At 40.7% G+C, this 19284-nt stretch overlaps 1 pseudogene; it reads right to left on the minus strand.

Moving 5' to 3' along the window:
- Positions 1-1157: 1157 nt before the first annotated feature.
- Positions 1158-14790, minus strand: LOC145415106 (putative pterin-4-alpha-carbinolamine dehydratase pseudogene; annotated as a pseudogene).
- Between the last annotated feature and the right edge of the window lie 4494 nt (positions 14791-19284).

Here is a 19284-nt window from a genome sequence, read left to right on the forward strand (position 1 = left end):
CGCAGACAAAACGCCTCCAAGTCACTCTGTCACCCACCATTGGACTCCCCTCCCCCCAACTCACCCCCCCCTCCCTCATATACCTCTCAACTCCATCCCTCCACCTCATCCTCGGTCTACCCCTCCCTCTCCCTCCCTCCACCTCACCTACATACACCCTCTTAGTCAGTCTTTCATTCTCCATTCTCTCCACATGTCCAAACCACCTCAGTGTATTTCTCCTAATCTTTTCAACCACATCCACATCTACCCCACAACGTTCCTTCACTTCTTCATTCGTCAACCTGTCCCTCCACGTCACTCCACATGCTTCTCTCAAGTAACTTATTTCCACTGCTCTCACTCTTGACTTGTTCCCCTCTTACAAGGTCAACACCTCGCTTCCATACGTCAGGGTAGGGATCACAATACTAAATTGTGCTAAAATGCTTCTAAAAAACTGGGACTTATATACAGAGTTCGTGATTTCTTCACTGACGAGCAGATGGCCACAATATACAAAAGTCATGTGCGTTCTCAGATCGAATACTGTTCACCACTGTGGAGTGGATGTGGAGCGGTTGCATTGAGGCAGTTGGATAATATTCAAAATAAAGCCACTAGATTAATCAATAATCCTGCTATTACGGAGGACATTCCTCCATTATATCAGTACGTAGAGATGTTGCTTCTTTAGCATTATTTTATAGATTTTTTTACCGTAAGTGCTCTGACGAACTGGCTTCAATTGTGCCTCCCCTTCACATTTTCTCCTGAAATACTCGGGTAGCTGGGAACGCCCATGAACTTACACTCTCTCCCCTGCAATGCAGAACCTCTGCTTATGAAAATTCATTTATCCCCAGAACTACTACTCTCTGGAATTCACTTCCCGGGAGTTGTTTCCCACAAACATTTAATCCACTTCAATTCAAATCCAGTTGTTATAAATATTTTATGAATGGAGGGTGCCTTTAGGCACATGGACTTATTTTTTTTCTTTTGTTTATCCTTCCTCCATTCATTGTCTATATAAAAAAAAAAATCATAATGAAAATCAAACATGAAAATCATAGTGGTAGTTTCTGAAAATTTCAAAATCGTCATGGAAGAATTTATCTATCAGTCTCAATGGAAGACGCGAAATTTGCCAAGACATCCAAGGAAACTCAATGTTGCTACTTATTGAGAGCTTTGAAGACATCGTCACAGAAGTTAGCCATGCGCACCTCATTTGATGTGATTGCTTTACTGTCATGGGTGGTCCAGGTCACCTCCACTTGGTTGTAAACATTGAACCATTCTGGGTGATGGTCTGACTTCTCAAACTCCAGTGCCACACGGCTCATCCATCCCCATGCCTGCCACGAAAAATTATATGGTAATTCTTTCGTTATTAATGCACCAACTTCAGGTACATACAGTGCCATGATATCTTGCATTCATCCTATAACACCTTCACTATCTTTCAGTTTATAAATTATACTCTTATGTATACCTTCTACGTTCCATATAAATCTACCTGATTTCAATTGTCCCTTAGCATTCATAGAAGGCATATCAGACGCCTCCAACATAGCTTATGGGTATGGTGATTCCCTGCTCACATTATGCCATCTATTTCAGTCTCATGAACAATCAGGAAATACTTGGACTACATTCTTTTTCCTCCAGCTCTAAGGACAGAATAGGATACCAGAAGGGAAGAGGTCAGAAACCAGTATGAAGACTCAAGTGAGACAATTTCTGCTTGGTCACTGATTTTCTGTATTTATGCATTTCTAGCCAAGGGTAAATGACTGTAAGTCTAGATTTTACCCATGTAGCCATACTTTGCTTTCACACTCATTGTAGTGCTTCCCAGGTCTGATAGTTATACACCTACTACTTCGTATATAAAGTACATAGACACAATGGCGTCATCATGTCTGTGATAATTAAGCAATTCTGTAGGTAATACACTACATCTGAAAAGTGAAATCTGTTACAGCCCTTATGCTAAAATTCCCCCTTTCCCCACAATATACCGCTTAGCCCTGCCTCTCCCCTTACCATCTCCTGGAAACACAACAGCTGCTTAAATTATTCTAAATGCTTGGCTACCTGTGCTAAGATGCAGATATATTCGATGTTTTATTTGGAGGCATTACACTAACACTAATATTCGCACCATCAGTCTTTCACACTACAATAGATTACTGTAAGCGTTAAGAGGTATTCAGATTACAAACTGTAATCAATCTAAGGGAGTCCCAGCTGATGTCAAGGGAAAGTGAGTAATCTGGCCAAAGTAACTAGAATCCACCCACCTTCCCTGTGTAAACGTCCACACACCTCTCGTTGACAATTTATTCATAGATTTTTCTATCCTTGCTCATTGGAATCTGCATATATGTTTTATAGCACCATGTTCATCGGTGTAAAATATCCCAGCATTACTGAGCCGTGTAGATGATATTCCATGTGGTATTACTGCAAAACTACTAATTTGTGGATTATCACAAGCACTTGTGGTACTGTTAACATAAAGTATGTACTGTACAGAGACTATAATAAACTCCATCAGCAAACAAAGTTTTCACCTAAATCCGTTATGATCCCCTGACAGTAGCATAAATAAGAAAGAAAAAGGGAATCGTCTATCTATCTATCTATCTATAGCCCGACGCCCTAATCCCGCAAAGGGTGGCCGCAGACAAAACGCCTCCAAGTCACTCTGTCACCCACCATTTGACTACCCTCCCTCCAACTCACCCCCCCTCCCTCATATACCTCTCAACTCCATCCCTCCATCTCATCCTCGGTCTACCCCTCCCTCTCCCTCCCTCCACCTCACCTACATACACCCTCTTAGTCAGTCTTTCATTCTCCATTCTCTTCACATGTCCAAACCACCTCAGTGTATTTCTCCTAATCTTTTCAACCACATCCACATCTACCCCACAACGTTCCTTCACTTCTTCATTCGTCAACCTGTCCCTCCACGTCACTCCACATGCTCCTCTCAAGTAACTCATTTCCACTGCTGTCACTCTTGACTTGTTCCCCTCTTGCAAGGTCCACGCCTCGCTTCCATACGTCAGGGTAGGGATCACAATACCATCATGCAGTGACTTCTTAACTTCCATACTCACCTCCCTATTTCTCATCACTGCTTTCAGTGTACCAACAACCTTTCTTCCCTGCTGTACCCTTTCACGTACTTCATCCCCCAAAGTTCCATCCTTACTCATCACACTACCCAAGTACTTGAATGCACTCACGTTCTCCATATCCTCACCATCCAACCTCACTGCACACTCTGTGACTTCATTCCTCTCAAACACCATAACTTTACTTTTCTTTAAATTAACTTTCAGCTTCCTCCTCCTACACACTGTCCCAAATTCATTCACCAAACCTTGCAACTCCCATTCATCTTCACTCAACAATACTGTATCATCAGCAAACAGCAACACCGGAAGCTTCCAAATCTCACCCTCATTCATTAGGGCCAGCCCCACATCCACTGCCCTACCTTGCATCTCCTTTACAACCCCATCCATATATATATTAAACAGCCATGGAGACATCACACACCCCTGTTTCAGTCCCACATTGAGATCAAAGAACTCACTCAGCTCACCATCCACTCGCACCGTAGCCCTAGCTCCCTCGTACATACTCTTCACAGCACTCAACAATTTCCCCTCCACTCCATATATTCTTAATACCTTCCACATACCTTGCCTATCTATTCTGTCATAAGCTTTCTCCAAGTCCATGAAGGCAGCATACACTTTCCTTCCCTTCTCTAGATACTTCTCCACTAAACATCTTAGAACAAATATCTGATCTACACACCCTTTTCCCTTCCTAAATCCCCCTTGTTCTTCTCCAACTAGCTCCTCTGTCATATGCCTAACCCTATCAATGAGTATTCTACCATATATTTTACCAGTCACACTAAGAAGGCAAATACCCCTATGGTTACCACATACTTCTCTCTCCCCTTTTCCTTTGTACAGAGGAACAATTATACCTGATTTCCAGTCCTCTGGAACCCTTCCCTCTTCCCAAGCCAATCTACACAACTTCCATATCCACTCCACAACAATCTCACCCCCATACCTAAGCATTTCACCACACACTCCATCAATTCCTGGGGCCTTTCCCAGCTTAATCTTCTTCGTCGCTTCCACTACTTCCGACCTACTGATCAAGGGAATCGTGCTGAAGAAATAAAAGACATTATTTTTCATCCCTCCAGTCAGATGGATCTCAGCAAAAATTATAATAATAATAATAATAATAATAATAATAATAACATGGCAATAGGTAAAACAGGAAGAATCGTATGGAAGGAAATGTGAAATACTGGAGGATTATTGGCCTATGTGTAAAGGAATGAGTATAGTAACAAGAATAAGAGGAGTTAGACGGAGGCAGGTAACATGGGAAATTTAATACCCGCAAGATTTCAAGAAGAAAATAAGTCTTCGTTATTATTATTATTATTATTAGGTTACCGTCCAATTGCCATCAAGACTTTCGAAAGTTCCACGGAAAAATTAACTTTAAGGCTTCGTTACTGCTTTTGCAGATCCTATACCATTTTAAAAAATTAACTTGTAGGATATATCAACCATTTAGAAAACAACCCTTAACAACGGTGAAAGAGACTGCGGGTATTATCCGGTGGGAAAGATGGGGAATGGTGTCAAGAGAAACAACAGAACAATAACTATCACCCTGTGGTTATGCCTTCCCTAGGGTTAGTACAACTCTCCCGTTTACTGGTTTCTTATGGCAGCTGTCCTTCACATATTTTCTGCTACTGACGAAAAGTTTTGTTCACTTGGAGGAGACCCAAAGAGAGGTTTCTGTATTTATTAGGAGGGAACGTTGCCTGACACTAATTTTCCGAAACATGGAAGTGGGAGTAACACAGACATGCTGCCTTCTGTTCAGTGGGAAAATATGGTTAAACTTCAACCATTTCGTACGATGATGTGTTCATATAGACTGTCTAACCAAATACCCGACTTAATTAACACTGAAAAATATCGTAGTTTGTGAAAGAGTTCATGGAGATTGCATGTATTTTCTCCAGCTCGACAAGTCTCTTATTACCTGAATAAAGTCAGCCGGTACTAGAAAGAATAAATATAATACATTGCGGTACATCATAGTACTTTCTGCAGGGGTTACTGAGATTTACAAGTAGTTCAGCATTTCAGTATTCGTCACAACCTTCATGGGGGATGTTGAAGGAGACTCAATGTTTAGTAGGGGTCGGAATCTGTCTCCAGAACTTTATAACAATAGCATAAACATAAAATATTATTACTGATGTGCTATTGCCATGGCGTGGGATTCTCGAACATATTTATGATAGATTCCTGCCGTAACTCGGATTTTTTTTTTTTTTTTTTTTTTTTAAGGAAGAAGTGGAGGTATGGGAAGATTCTCCATTCTCCTCTTCTTGTCTTTCCTGCAAAAACAGATTATGAGAATGAAAGAGAATCGATCGTAGTTATGTTTGAGAATTTCACTCAAGGGCAGAAGAGTACCACCATCATCATCAAACCCAGTTTCCGACATTCACCTTACATGAGAGGGAGTACTTTAGATCATGGCGCTTAATCTGTCTCATGCTGGTAAAAATACGAGTATCACAATAATGATGGACAGAACAATATGGTGGAATGGAAATAACTGAGACGAAATTCCTGTATAAACCACCAATGTACAGTGAATGCTTGTCATGAGTCGCCTTTCCCGACGTCCATTTTTGCTTTAAGTCAACGGTAAATGGTAGACTATAGATTGATCAGCCTACCTTGACGCAGATATTCGTCCTCTTTGCTGCAGTTTTAAGTAGCACAGTGTGAGAATAAGTTCTACTGTGTCTCTGCATTCTTCCCAAGGCATGTCTTCGTGACTAAACAATTTTTTGTTTTATTTCGGCGAAGATGCACTTGACAGGTTGGTGATGATTGACTGAATGTAACATGTCCCAATATCATTAAAACCAAGTTTCCCTTTCAGATATATGTTGTCACTTAAATTCAAATCCTTAAACTGTTCCCTGCCCCAGCAGGATTTGAACCTGGGTCTGGTAGGACTGCAGGCCACCTCTCTACCGACTGAGTTACCGCCTCTCTGCATTGTTCCTAATGCACGTTTTCGTGACTATACTCATTTTTTTTTTTTTTTCGGCAAAGATGCACTTGACAGGTACGTGATGATTGGCTAAATGGAACAGTACTTCATACTCTTTTTCGAGTAAAAAGATTTTGAAGTACTGTTGCATTCAGCCAGTTATCACCTACCTGTCAAGTGCATCTTTGGCGAAAAAAAAAAAAAACTGAGTATAGTCACGAAGACGTGCTTTGGGAAGAATGCAGAGACGCGGTAGCTCAGTCGGTAAAGAGGTGGCCTGCAGTCCTACCAGAGCCAGGTTCAAATCCCGCAGGGGCAGGGAACAGTTTAAGGATTTGAATGTAAGAAAAACAGACTTTACTGATCTACCAGGAGGCCTGCCGACATGTCGTAAAAATACCCCCGCTAATACCAATACGCCAGTCCTGTATGCGACAGCCCTAGCATGTATTCAATATGGACGGTTGGTGTTAACGCCGAAGTGGTGACATGTAGAGGTGTATGGCATGTAGGAGGACTACTGGGCCTTGGAAGCAGGCTATGAAGCCTATGCCCAGAGTTGGACACATAAAAAAAAATAAATAAATAAATAAACTGTCAAGTGTATCTTCACCTCGATTAAAAAAAAAAAAAATGAGTATAGTACCATACACTAGTGTTTATCTGTTGTTATAGTTCCGTACTGAAGGTGGGATGATGGCAGTTTTGAGCCAGGTAAAAAAAAAAGAGAGATATATTGCCTTCAATCCCATCACTTTAGGACATTATCCTTGCAGGTCATGCTATGTCCATTTTTTTAAGCTTCGGAGAGACGATTCGAAGTGGAGAGGTTAGAAATAATCTTCATTAATCCCTTCACCACAAGAGGCCTTCCCGTAGCTTAATAAACTCTTCGGGAGATATCAAGATTAAAACGAAAACTACGTGATCATATTAAAGTTATTAGGGCAGTATTCTTGCTGGTGAAGGAGGTTCCTAACACTTTTCCTTAGCATTATTATTCCCTGCATATAGCTCGTTAATAAACACCTGCATGCTATTTATGCAGAGAGAGAGAGAGAGAGAGAGAGAGAGAGAGAGAGAGAGAGAGAGAGAGATTTGCGTAATCTGACTCATAAATATGGCGATATATATATATATATATATATATATATATATATAAAATCACTATTCCGTGATTGCAACAAGGACACTGCATCATCCATTTTACCACAGTTACCTCAGCTGGCTCTTACGCTAAGTATATAATCATTTTATCTACCAACCCACGAAGAGGGTGCCAAGTGCCCGCTATATATAACCATTTTATCTACAAACCAAAGAAGAGGGTGCCAAGTGCCCGATTCAGGTTTCAAAACCTGACACTCTCTAACACATAGAAAGAAAAAGGTAGTTAAAAAAAAGAAAGAATGAAAGAAAGGAAGAGAATGTAAAGTAGGTCTCGTAATATGAGATTCCGGCGGTTCATTTTAAATTTACATGGCAAAGGAGAAAGCAAGCATTAATTTTTTTATTGTTAATTTTTGAAGCACGTAATGATGATAGGACACGTTAAACTTCTCTGTAACGTTGGCCATTGCAGTCTACTGTATGGTAAGGTATGAAGGCTTGTCATATAACCATTGATGTTATACAAATGTTCGTCAGAAATTAAGGACCTGCATTCTCTTTCACAATTCATCTTTTGAGCATTCAGCCATTTCCGTATTTGAAACCATACCTCACTGAAGTCTCTGAAGAGAATCGTTTTCTTTATGGCACTACGTCCTTCAACCAAGGTCCACTGGGCGGAAAGTAGAGAAAGTACTTGGCTCTCTAGTTCCACATTGCTGAGACATGTTACCTGCAGGTGGGAAAGCACAAGATACTGTATTATTGGCATAGGAAACAGATATAAACTTTTCTACATCATACCAGAGTTTGCTGAATTGGATTTTATCAAATACCTTATGACTTGGATACTTAGACACTCGGCCTTTTCTGCCGAAGGTACCAATTTTGTGCAACAAGACAGCAAGAATTGTGGAAATTGCACTTTATAATAAACTGGCGTTATCGAGGAGACTACACGTGATGGCGCTGTGCATACTTGGTTGAGCAGCAGTGGCTTCCACCCAGGACAAACCTCCTCATATTTCACTGCACCTCGCCGTGGAAGAAGACCTAGGTTCGATTCTGATGAGGCACTGTCTACCACAAGTGGGCGCCGGATCCTTACATGGTGTATACTCGTATACTGTACTGTACATGTAGTCCGGCCCCACAGAAGCATTTACTAACCTGTGGTCGACGAGTCTGCCCTGTCAGACAGACAATGGTTCAGCAACAACAACAACCACAACAGCAACAACAACAACATCCACACCAACAGCAACAACAACAACAAGATGTATTACCATTTACCCCTTTACTCCCATGATGGATTACAATGTCTCCTTTCTAGGTACCATCGGATTCATTCAATTCAGAACACACCTCTAACAATGGAAGTCCTACTTAAGGATATATTTACCCCTCTTTCATTAAAAAAAAAACATTCTAAAACTGAATAAAATACCCCGGTGGCAGCATGAATAATTGAGTTAATAAGAACTAAGAGGTAAAACAACAGCAGTTTTATAAGAGCAGATTTTTTAGTTCACATTCCCTCTTCCAAGGCGACGTTCAGAGGCTGCTTTATTGAATATGCCAGAGTAAATGGCGAGTTTGTACACACTGTGATATTACATGATCCCTTTCACTTCTTAACCCCAGTCGTCCAGTGGAGTTGTTTAAATAGTATTTTTGCTATTTCCAGACGTTTTTATTCCCCATTCGAGGAAGCATTCCAAACTAAGGTGTTAGGTATAGGTATCCCCTTCCCCTTCAGTACCAGATGTATCCCAAAAGCTGAATAAAATCATCTAGCAGTACAAAGAGTGAACCAGTAAAGTATGTCGTCCCCATTACTGGTGTAAGGAGAGAGAGAGAGAGAGAGAGAGAGAGAGAGAGAGAGAGAGAGAGAGAGAGAGAGAGAGAGAGAGAGAGAGAGAGAGAGAATGCTCACAAAACATGAAAATTAATGTCGGTATGGACACTGAGAGTAATGTGTGCTATCTCAAAAATGATTTTTCAGATACGAGGATATACTTGTTAGTGCAGGAGCCAGACTCACTCCCCATTACTTCCTTTATGACATGAACGCAGTTTATACTATATTCTTACTATATTCTTGCCGCGAACAAAGTTATGTGTAAGTACTTAGGAGATGTCACAGAAAAAAATTTATACTAGGTTATTTCACCTTTACTTGGTCCAGATATTTTACCCTTTTGTGGCCTATTTCACGTAGCTCAGTGGTAGAAAAAGGCAGTACTAGAGCTCGACATACTTTTCATAGCACTCCTTCGTGACTAGAGTAAAATACTAGTGGTAATCTACGGTGACAACAAAGCATTCATGATGGATAGATGATAATTTTAGATCAGTTAAGAGTAAAAGGAGTATAGTGGGAGGTGTCAGAGGAGAAATGCAAATAATAAAGGTAACATAAAACTTCAATTAAGGGAAAGTTGTTTTCAGAAATTTCCAATTATTATGGAGTTATAAGGAAATTACCCAGAGGCAGGTGTCACAAATAATCCAACAACACCAGTTTTACTCTAACTTGGCCTGAAATTGCCATATATCCATCATCATTGAGCTGTGACAAGAGATTAAAGCTAGAATATGGTGCGAGCCAAGAAAAAGTGCTACGGAAAGGATGTAGAGTCGTAGTATTATCTTTTTATGCCACTGAGCTATGTGATATAAGAAGCAAAAGGATGAAACTCTGGGTCAAGCGATGGTGAAAGAGGTACAGTCGGGAGTGTCAAGAAAATTTAGGTAGTGGAGTGTGTCAAAATAAATCCAGTTTGTATGGAGTGTCAAGAATTTTTACGTAGCATGGTGACTATTAAGGATATGACAAACAGCTGGGGGTGTAATGAGAAAATTCAGAATCTCTCTCTCTCTCTCTCTCTCTTTCTCTCCCCCAGCTAAACGTGTAATTTTAGTTCTCAAACCATATTGTTAATTATAAATACCGACAAGCACCTCAATATACTTGGCATTGGCTGGGTATTTATTATGAATGCATGTAAGTAAGCTGGTGCCGAATTATGATGTACAACTTTTTTCAGACAGTTTTGGTCAGAATTTTACTGTCATTGGAGAAAGTGTTGAGGGTCAGACTAAGGACTGACCTATTGTTTTAGAATAATGGGCCAAAGGTCAAAGTGACATACCAAGGTCAACGTAAACGGTATGTATCCAAATTAGACCTAACTTTGTGGAAAGGCTCAGCGTTAGGCAAGGATGTAGGGGTTCAATTTTGAGAGGAATCAGCCAGTTGTCTAAATCAAAGGGCAGAATTTAAGGTCAGGGTTACATGGTACGTTTGGCTTAGTTTTTTTCTGATATTAAATGAGCTTGGTGGAAGAGCCGAGGAAAAGGCATTGGTTAAGAGGTTCGAGTTCGAGAATATTTTGTGAAAGGTTTAGGTTAGTGGACCAAATAATATTTAAAAGTATTTGTTATTCGTGCGACACTACAGTTACCTGATTTTATGGCGTTTTACTCTCTCTCTCATCCCTCCCCCCCCCCTCTGGGTCGTCAGTGATTCATACTATGGCTACACACACACACACACACACACACACACACACATTTACACATACATATACACATATACACACACACACACACACACACACACACACATATATATATATATATATATATATATATATATATATATATATATATATATATATATATATATACTGTATCTATCTATCTATCGATCTATAGATAGATAGATACAGTATATATATATATATATATATATATATATACTAAGATGTGAATGAATGTGTTTAAATGGATGAGTAAATGGAGAGTGTGTCGTCCTGTCTCGGCTACCTCCCTTTCCTTGGGGGAAGCAGCCTAGGTATATAGATAGATAGATAGATATATATATATATATATATATATATATATATATATATATATATATATATAACTGGGGAATGGCTGGGAGAAGGAGGGAGGTGAGAAGACAAGAAGAAATCAGTAGGATAGAAGTTGTGGAAGCAATGAAGAAAGTTAAATCGGGGAAAGCCCCAGGAATTGATGGAGTGTGTGGTGAAATGCTGAAGCATGGGGGAGAGATAGTAGTAGAATGGATGTGGAAGATGTGCAGATTGGCCTGGGAGGAAGGTGGAGTCCCGGAGGATTGGAAGTCAGGTATAATTATTCCCTTGTACAAAGGAAAAGGGGAAAAAGAAGTGTGTGGTAATCATAGGGGCATTTGTCTTCTTAGTATAATAGGAAAAGTGTATGGTAGGATACTTATAGACAGAGTTAGAGAAAGAACAGAGAAATTAGTTGGAGAAGAACAGGGAGGCTTTAGGAAGGGAAGAGGTTGTGTAGATCAGATATTCATTCTGAGATCTTTAGTGGAAAAGTTTCTAGAGAAGGGAAAGAAGTTGTATGCGGCTTTCATGGATTTGGTGAAAGCATATGACAGGGTGGATAGACAAGGATTGTGGAAAGTGTTAAGAATATATGGAGTAGATGGGAAGTTGTTGAATGCTGTGAAGAGTATATACGATGGTGCGAAGGCTGCAGTGCGTGTGGATGGTGAACTAAGTGAATTTTTCTCTTTGAAAGTTGGTTTGAAACAGGGATGTGTCATGTCTCCATGGTTGTTCAATCTGTACATGGATGGGGTAATAAAAGAGGTACAAGGTAGGGTAGTGGATGTTGGAGTAGCCCTGGTGAGAGTGGATAGTGTTTGGAAACTCCCTGTACTGTTGTTTGCAGATGGTACTGTGTTGTTGAGTGAAGACGAAGGGGAGCTGCAAGGCTTGGTGGATGAGTTTGAGAGAGTGTGTAAGAAACGGAATCTAAAGGTGAATGTAGGGAAGAGTAAAGTGATGGTCTTTGAGAGAGGTGAAGTTGGTGAATGTACAGCAAGGTTGGATGGTGAGGAATTGGAAAATGTGAGTACGTTTAAGTACTTGGGTAGTGTAATGAGTAAGGATGGAGGTTTGGAGGGTGAAGTGCTTGAAAGGGTACAGCAGGGAAGAAAGGTTGCTGGTTCTTTGAAAGCAGTGATAAGAAACAGGGAAGTGAGCATGGAAGTGAAAAAGTTACTACATGACAGTATTGTGATACCAACTCTAACTTACGAAAGTGAAGCTTGGACATTGTTGGAAGGACACAAGTCAAGAGTGAGAGCAGTGGAAATGAGTTATTTAAGAGGAGCCTGTGGAGTCACGTGGAGAGACAGGCTGACGAATAAGGATATAAAGGAGCGTTGTGGTGTGGATGTGATAGGAAGCGTTATGAGAAACACACTGAGGTGGTTTGGCCATGTGGAGAGGATGGAAGGTGAAAGACTGACGAAGAGAGTGTATGTGAGTGAGCTGGAGGGGGGAAGAGGGCGGGGGAGGCCGAGGATGAGATGGAGGGATGGGGTGGAGATTTATATGAGAGAGGGTGGTGTGAGTTGGGAGCAGGGCAGTGAACTGGAGGGGGACAGGGCGACTTGGAGGCGATTTGTTTGTGGCCACCCTAAACGGGATTGAGGCGTCTGGCAATATATATATATATATATATATATATATATATATATATATATATATATATATATATATATATATATATATATATATATATATATATATATATGTATATATATACACAATGTGGTAGGTGGGGGCGCTCACCATCCACTCACCCAATGTAGTGCTGCTCTCGGTTGTCTGCCTTGTCCTCTCCTCCATCCTTCTTTCCTTCCATCTTCTTCTGTCTTTCCTTCATTCTTTCCTCGTCTTTCTGCCTGCGGCTGACTTTACACGCCCTCTTCTGTCTTTCATTCCTTCATTCTTTCCTCTTCCTTCTGCCCGTGGGTGACTCTACACTGAGTGACAAGCCAAATGGTTTTCTGTACACCAGGAAACCATTTACTACGCTGGGTGGTAACCATACAGTATAACCAAATTTTGGCGCCTGGTGGTTTATTGGGTAATTATTGTGCTCCAATCGGATTGAGCCGGTGAGGGTTTATATCCAAGAGATGGTTGGGGTTTATTGCTCACGTAATGCCATTCAGGGATAAGTGAGGCTGGTCACTCTCATCTTAAATGTCAGGACCAACTGCCTAGCCCCGGGCTCCTACGCTCCTCGTGGGGCAACATAGGATTGGATGATGGATGGATATATATATATATATATATATATATACTCTTATATAGCTATAGACACGGAGCGTGGAAATCGCAGACGTAATTGGAAGAGGGTCACCAGGCAGAACACAAACATCGTGGCGAAGTTAGGGTCTTTATTTGCTGACGTTTCGGAAAGTACTTATTCCATCTTCAGAGCAAAATCTACAATAGAGAAATAGACACAGTTAAGATTTTTATATGTTATAACGATCAAAACAAGACTAAAAACATGAAAGTACCAAAACGAAGTACGTTAAAATACCGTGTTCGTAAACCAATGGGCTAAGTAATAAAATCTAAAATGAATGGGGTAGGAGTAAGGAAGTAAAACGTATCTGTAAAATAGTAAGTGCAATGCTGTAAAAAATTTAGTGTGGAAAACAAAACATTTCACAGGAAGCCATGTCACTGACTGAAGGGTTAAAACCATATTGGTACAAAGCTTCCATAATGGGAAGGTCCGTGTCATTGCTACTACCACCAAGAACGGTGAAGTGGGAATGAGAGAAAGGATGGTCGTGTTGTTGTGAGTGGTCCCGTATTGCTGAGTGTGGTGGATTGGTGATTAACTGGCCTGTTCAAACTGAACGACCAAAGTGTTCATGGATTTGTGTCTCTAGGTGTCTTTTTAGTTTTATCTATATATGCCGCCCTACAGCTGGCACACGTGAAGAGGTAAACAATGGATGCTTGTAAGTGTGAGGGAATTGTGTCTTTTACCTTGAAAAAACTCTGAATAGTTTTTTGGGTTTTAAATACAACTCTAAGTGACACTTGTGGGAAGTGTTCAGCTAGAAGTTTTTTAAGTTTGTTCCTCAGTGTGAAGCCAAGGGGATCCGTGTATGTTATGGGAAAGTATATTATGTTTTTCGGAACAGTGATGACTTGGACCTTTGAAGCAGCAAAGAATTTATTAAGGGCCTTACCAATGTACGTTTCAGTGAATCTTTTGGGGAAACCATTTTTAAACAACAAATCTTTAAGAAAATTAAGTTCCTTATCAAGGTGAAAATAATTCGAGCATAACTCATAAGCTGTATGGGTGAGAGTGCTAAGTAGATTACGTTTATAGCTCAATGGGAGGAATGAGGAAAATTCCATGCATAATCCAGTGAAGGTTGGCTTCCTGTATATGGTAGTTTCAAAACTATTGTCCCTACAGAGAATATTTATATCTAAAAATGCTAAACTTATTACTTTCTAGGTCACAGGTGAACTTGATGTTGCCATGCTGTGAATTCAAATAACTAAGAAACAACGGGACATGATCAGTAGATCTAAAAACCAAAAGGGTGTCATCAACATAACGACGATAAAACAAGGGTTTAAAATCAGTAGGACACTCAGCCAGCCATCGCTCTTCGTGGAAGCACAGGAATGCATTGGCTAGTGTCGGTCCTAAAGGTGATCCCATGGCAACGCCATCACATTGTTTATATGCTTTATTGTAAATTAAAAGAATATGCTATCCTTAGTTGCCAGCTCCAAAAGTTTCTTAAACTGAGGATAGCATATTTATATTTGACAATAAAGCATATAAGTATATCCATGTCACTGTTTTTCACATTAATTTCAAAGTTGCTTCCTTCAAGGAGTAGCTTATATTCATCTACTGTAGCATTGCTTATTCTTGGTTCTTCAAAAAGTGCATAGTTTCTTCTCAGAAGGTTTTGTAGGTGGAATTGGTTGGAGTCTCCTCCTCTTGTAACTGTTCCTGTATTTAGTTGTCCGAGACGTGCAGTGAGGGTAAGTGCCTGTTCCTGTTGGCCCTTGCAGGACGAGGGTGTTGACTTTGTTTTAGGGGCATGGGCCGTCTACTGTGTCATCTCCTGTAGGTTGATTACTTCGGAAGTATTGGGCAGATTTCTGATGATGATAGGCACAATACTAAAATAGTGAAGTCGGTGTAGTCCGTAGCGGATAAGATACTGAAAGAATTTTTGGATAGCCTTGATAAATACTGTGCTTGCACTTGCTTGGACGCAGGCTTCATCTGTAAGTCCCAGAAATGTTGTAATTGATTTTCGTTTCCGGGCAAGGTTATTTCTGATACTTTGGAAGGTGATGTGCCAGTGGTCACCGTGATCTGCAATGAAGAAGTTTGGTCTTCTTCCTGTTTGTTGTCTTGGGATTGGTCTTTCTCTGATGACGAAGCTCCAGAACAGTACTTGTTGATCATCTTTGCTCTCTTCCAGTCTCCTGTCGTCCATGTCGTTTTGTCTGCTGGAAGGCCTTTGTATAGGGTTGGGAGAGTTGGGTCTGTTTTCTGTCTCTTGGCTCTCATCTCTTGTTCTTTTTCTTCCCTTATTCGTATATGGGTGTTGGAATATTTGTGTCTCGTCCATTGCTTCCTGTAGGAGGTTGGTTTTCCTTTTCTGTGGGGTGGGAGGGAGTGGTGTGATTACTTGCTGTCTCTCCTCCTGTGCTAGGGCTAGGGCAAGGAGTTCGTCCTCCTTGGAAATCACTTGTATTGGGGAACTCCATATTGGTTCGTGGAGACTCATATAGTAGAGACTGCTCGAATTCAGCAAGAAGGTTTCTTGGTCGGAATAGTATCCTGTTAATAGAGCTCGTAGGGCTTGTTTAGGTTTTGTTGTCAGTCCATGATGATATTCTTCTTGTATGGTTGTTGTTGTAATGTCCCTTCTCTTGGCATTATAATGTTCTCCTTCTTGAGGTCGATCTATGTGTTGAGGTAAGTTTTCCTGATTTCCTTGGAGCTGATGTTCGAGAGCATTATGTAGAAGTTGTTCTGGAGGCCCTCCATGAAGAAGACTGGTATTGTTGGTTCCCATTCTGCTAGGAATTCCGATGTCATTGGGAGATTCTTGACCCATTGGTCTAAAGATTGGAGGAGCCTCGTTTTGTTCGCCCGTGTCCATATCGTGTAGGTCTTCGGGTAGATCTTGAAGCCCTTCTCCTTTGTCGGGATCTTGGGATTCGGGGGTCCACTCATAGTCTTCGTGGTCTTGGTTCTTGTCTGAAAGCATTAGCCACATATTGTCTTTGCACAGATCACAAGTTATTTTTTCTTGAAGTATACAGCAATGAATGGGCACTTTATACTCGTGACACCACACTTCACTTCGATGTTCGTCGCAGAAGGCGGTAGGAGTTAGGACGTAGTAGATCCTTGGGGGTTCTCTCGTCCTGTGTAGGAGGTGTCTATCGTCTAGCAGCTGGGCCATGAGTGAGTCAGGACCTGAGGAAGAGAGTCTATTATGGAATATATTATGATGTGAGTGAGTGACGCATACTTTATAAAGTTAATGATGTGATGTCTATAGGTAGCATCACATCTAAAAGCTTATATAGGCTGCATGACTCACTCACATCATATGAATTTGTACAGTGATGCTTATCGGAGTGAACTTCGGTAAATAGGAGTGAGTGAGTGATGCACAGCTTGTCAACTTTTAGATGTGATGACTTACTGTGTATGTTGTAGGAATTAAACCTAGCCAGAGACTGATGGTGTTGGCTTGCATCACTTCAATTTATACTCCCCTTGTTCACCCAGCATCACTTCTTTTTTTTTTTCTTTTTCTTATATGTATACACACAGTACAACTTCTACATAATGCTCTCGAACATCAGCTCCAAGGAAATCAGGAAAACTTACCTCAACACATTGATCGACCTCAAGAAGGAGAACATTATAATGCCAAGAGAAGGGACAATACAACAACAACCATACAAGAAGAATATCATCATGGACTTACAACAGAACCCAAACAAGCCCTACGAGCTCTATTAACAGGATACTATTCCGACCAAGAAACCTTCTTGCTGAATTCGAGCAGTCTCTACTATATGAGTCTCCACGAACCAATATGGAGTTCCCCAATACAAGTGATTTCCAAGGAGGACGAACTCCTTGCCCTAGCCCTAGCACAGGAGGAGAGACAGCAAGTAATCACACCACTCCCTCCCACACCACAGAAAAGGAGAATCAACCTCCTACAAGAAGCAATGGACGAAGCACAATATATATCATCATCATCATCAGCAGCAGCAGCTGCTGAGGTCCACTGCAGGACCGGCCTATCCCTACCGAAGCAGGGACGATACAGCCAATGTATCTCTACCCAGTGGCTTAGGCTGTCTGGTAGAGACTGTATGTAGGGTGAGAAGTGCTTGTAGTGTTTTTACAGCTTTGGATGTGTGTGTAGTCTGTGAACCAAGTGTAGTCGGCCCGCCTTAAGCCGATTGGGTGCAAGCATACTAGTATGCGACACTGGTTCAACCACAACACCCCTCGTGTCCGCCAAAGTAGCAAGTGGCTTGGTGAACGCATTCCCAAAGTTTTTACAACTCTGGCGGGAGGCGAACCCGCGCTCACCAGCGTGCGAATCGCACACTTTACCAATGTACCACAGAGGCTCCATATATATATATACAAAGAGAGAGAGAGAGAGAGAGAGAGAGAGAGAGAGAGAGAGAGAGAGAGAGAGAGAAATATATATATATATATATATATATATATATAGATAGATAGATATATATATATATATATATATATATATATATCCTCCTGTCTGTGTGTCTGTCTGCCTGTCTGTCTGTCTGTCTCTCAGTATAATGGTTAGGGTATCTGTCATTTATTTATTTATTTATTTTTTATTCAGAGGGTTGTATATTACACCATGCAACATTCGAAAATTATAAGAATCTGTGAATAATTTATTTCCTGTTTCGGATAAATTCGTCCGGCAGAAGCCGGGCGATTTCGTAGTGAAGATTATCACTCAACTTCTCGAGGGGTTAGCTTGTTTAGAGTTAATTCGTTTGGCATTTGCCAGACTTAATTATTACGTTGGTAAAATATGAGAAATAGTGTTTATGTCAATAATTTTAAGGACTTCCATACTCTAAAAATTCATTTAGAAATTATCTTAGGGTAGATTATTTTGTGTGTCACAGGGAAACCCAACTAATCTGAAAGTCAAAGCTGTCTTGATTAGCTCGACAAGTTTCTGTCCTCATTAAAATTATTTGGCCCCCATTCTGAATTCCGTGAGAGCATCACTTCCCCTCCCATACCTGCATATCCTCACTCCAATCTCCACCACCTGTCACTCAACCCTTCACACGCTCTCCCCTCTCCACCACCATTACTGTACTCCTTACACCTCTATCGTCACTTCTCTTAACATCTTCACCAACACTACTACTCTCATTATTCCTGTCTCCACCATCACCGTCACCACCACCTTCAATCATCCCCTCCTTATTATCACCACTCCTATCCTTTTCATATCGTCGCCATCAGTCTCCATATGCCATAATATCACACTATCACCATCAATTATTCCATACCGACCACCACGTCCCCAAGACTAACATGATCCTTCCAGTAACTCACTCGTCCTGCTGTTGTTTCTCTCTCAGCTATAGCTTTTCGGGTAAACAGCACCCTAGTGTGTACTCTGAGTATTTCATGATTTCTAATGTCCAGTGCGGTGGATTACTTTCCATTTCCTTTCCCAATACCATTCCATCCTCTTCAGCTTCCGAAAATGTTACCAAGAGTTTTAACTCTCCAACGTTTCCATCCCTATTTCCCTTGACCATCCAGTGCACAATGATAATTGTGCAGAGTGATTAGTCCATTTTTAACAATTTTGTGTTTTCATTTAAGAATCATTTTAACAATGAGCATCCAAGGAAAGAAAGTTTGTACTGTATTACACACTAACGCTATCCTACACCATGGATATACTTAGTATTTTAACTGACATCAAAGATTTTTCTCCTGACAAATAAATAAACAGAGCCCCAGGGCGGTAAGAACGCCATATTTAACATACTTCTAATTAATAATAATAATAATAATAATAATAATAATAATAATAATCTGAATGCTTTGTTACAAAGACGAAGAGATACAAAACATAATACCTTTCAT

This window comes from Coenobita brevimanus, chromosome 13 (genome assembly GCF_032717465.1).
Source record: "Coenobita brevimanus isolate Jiangsu-jjx chromosome 13, ASM3271746v2, whole genome shotgun sequence".
Taxonomy (NCBI): Eukaryota; Metazoa; Arthropoda; class Malacostraca; order Decapoda; family Coenobitidae; genus Coenobita; species Coenobita brevimanus.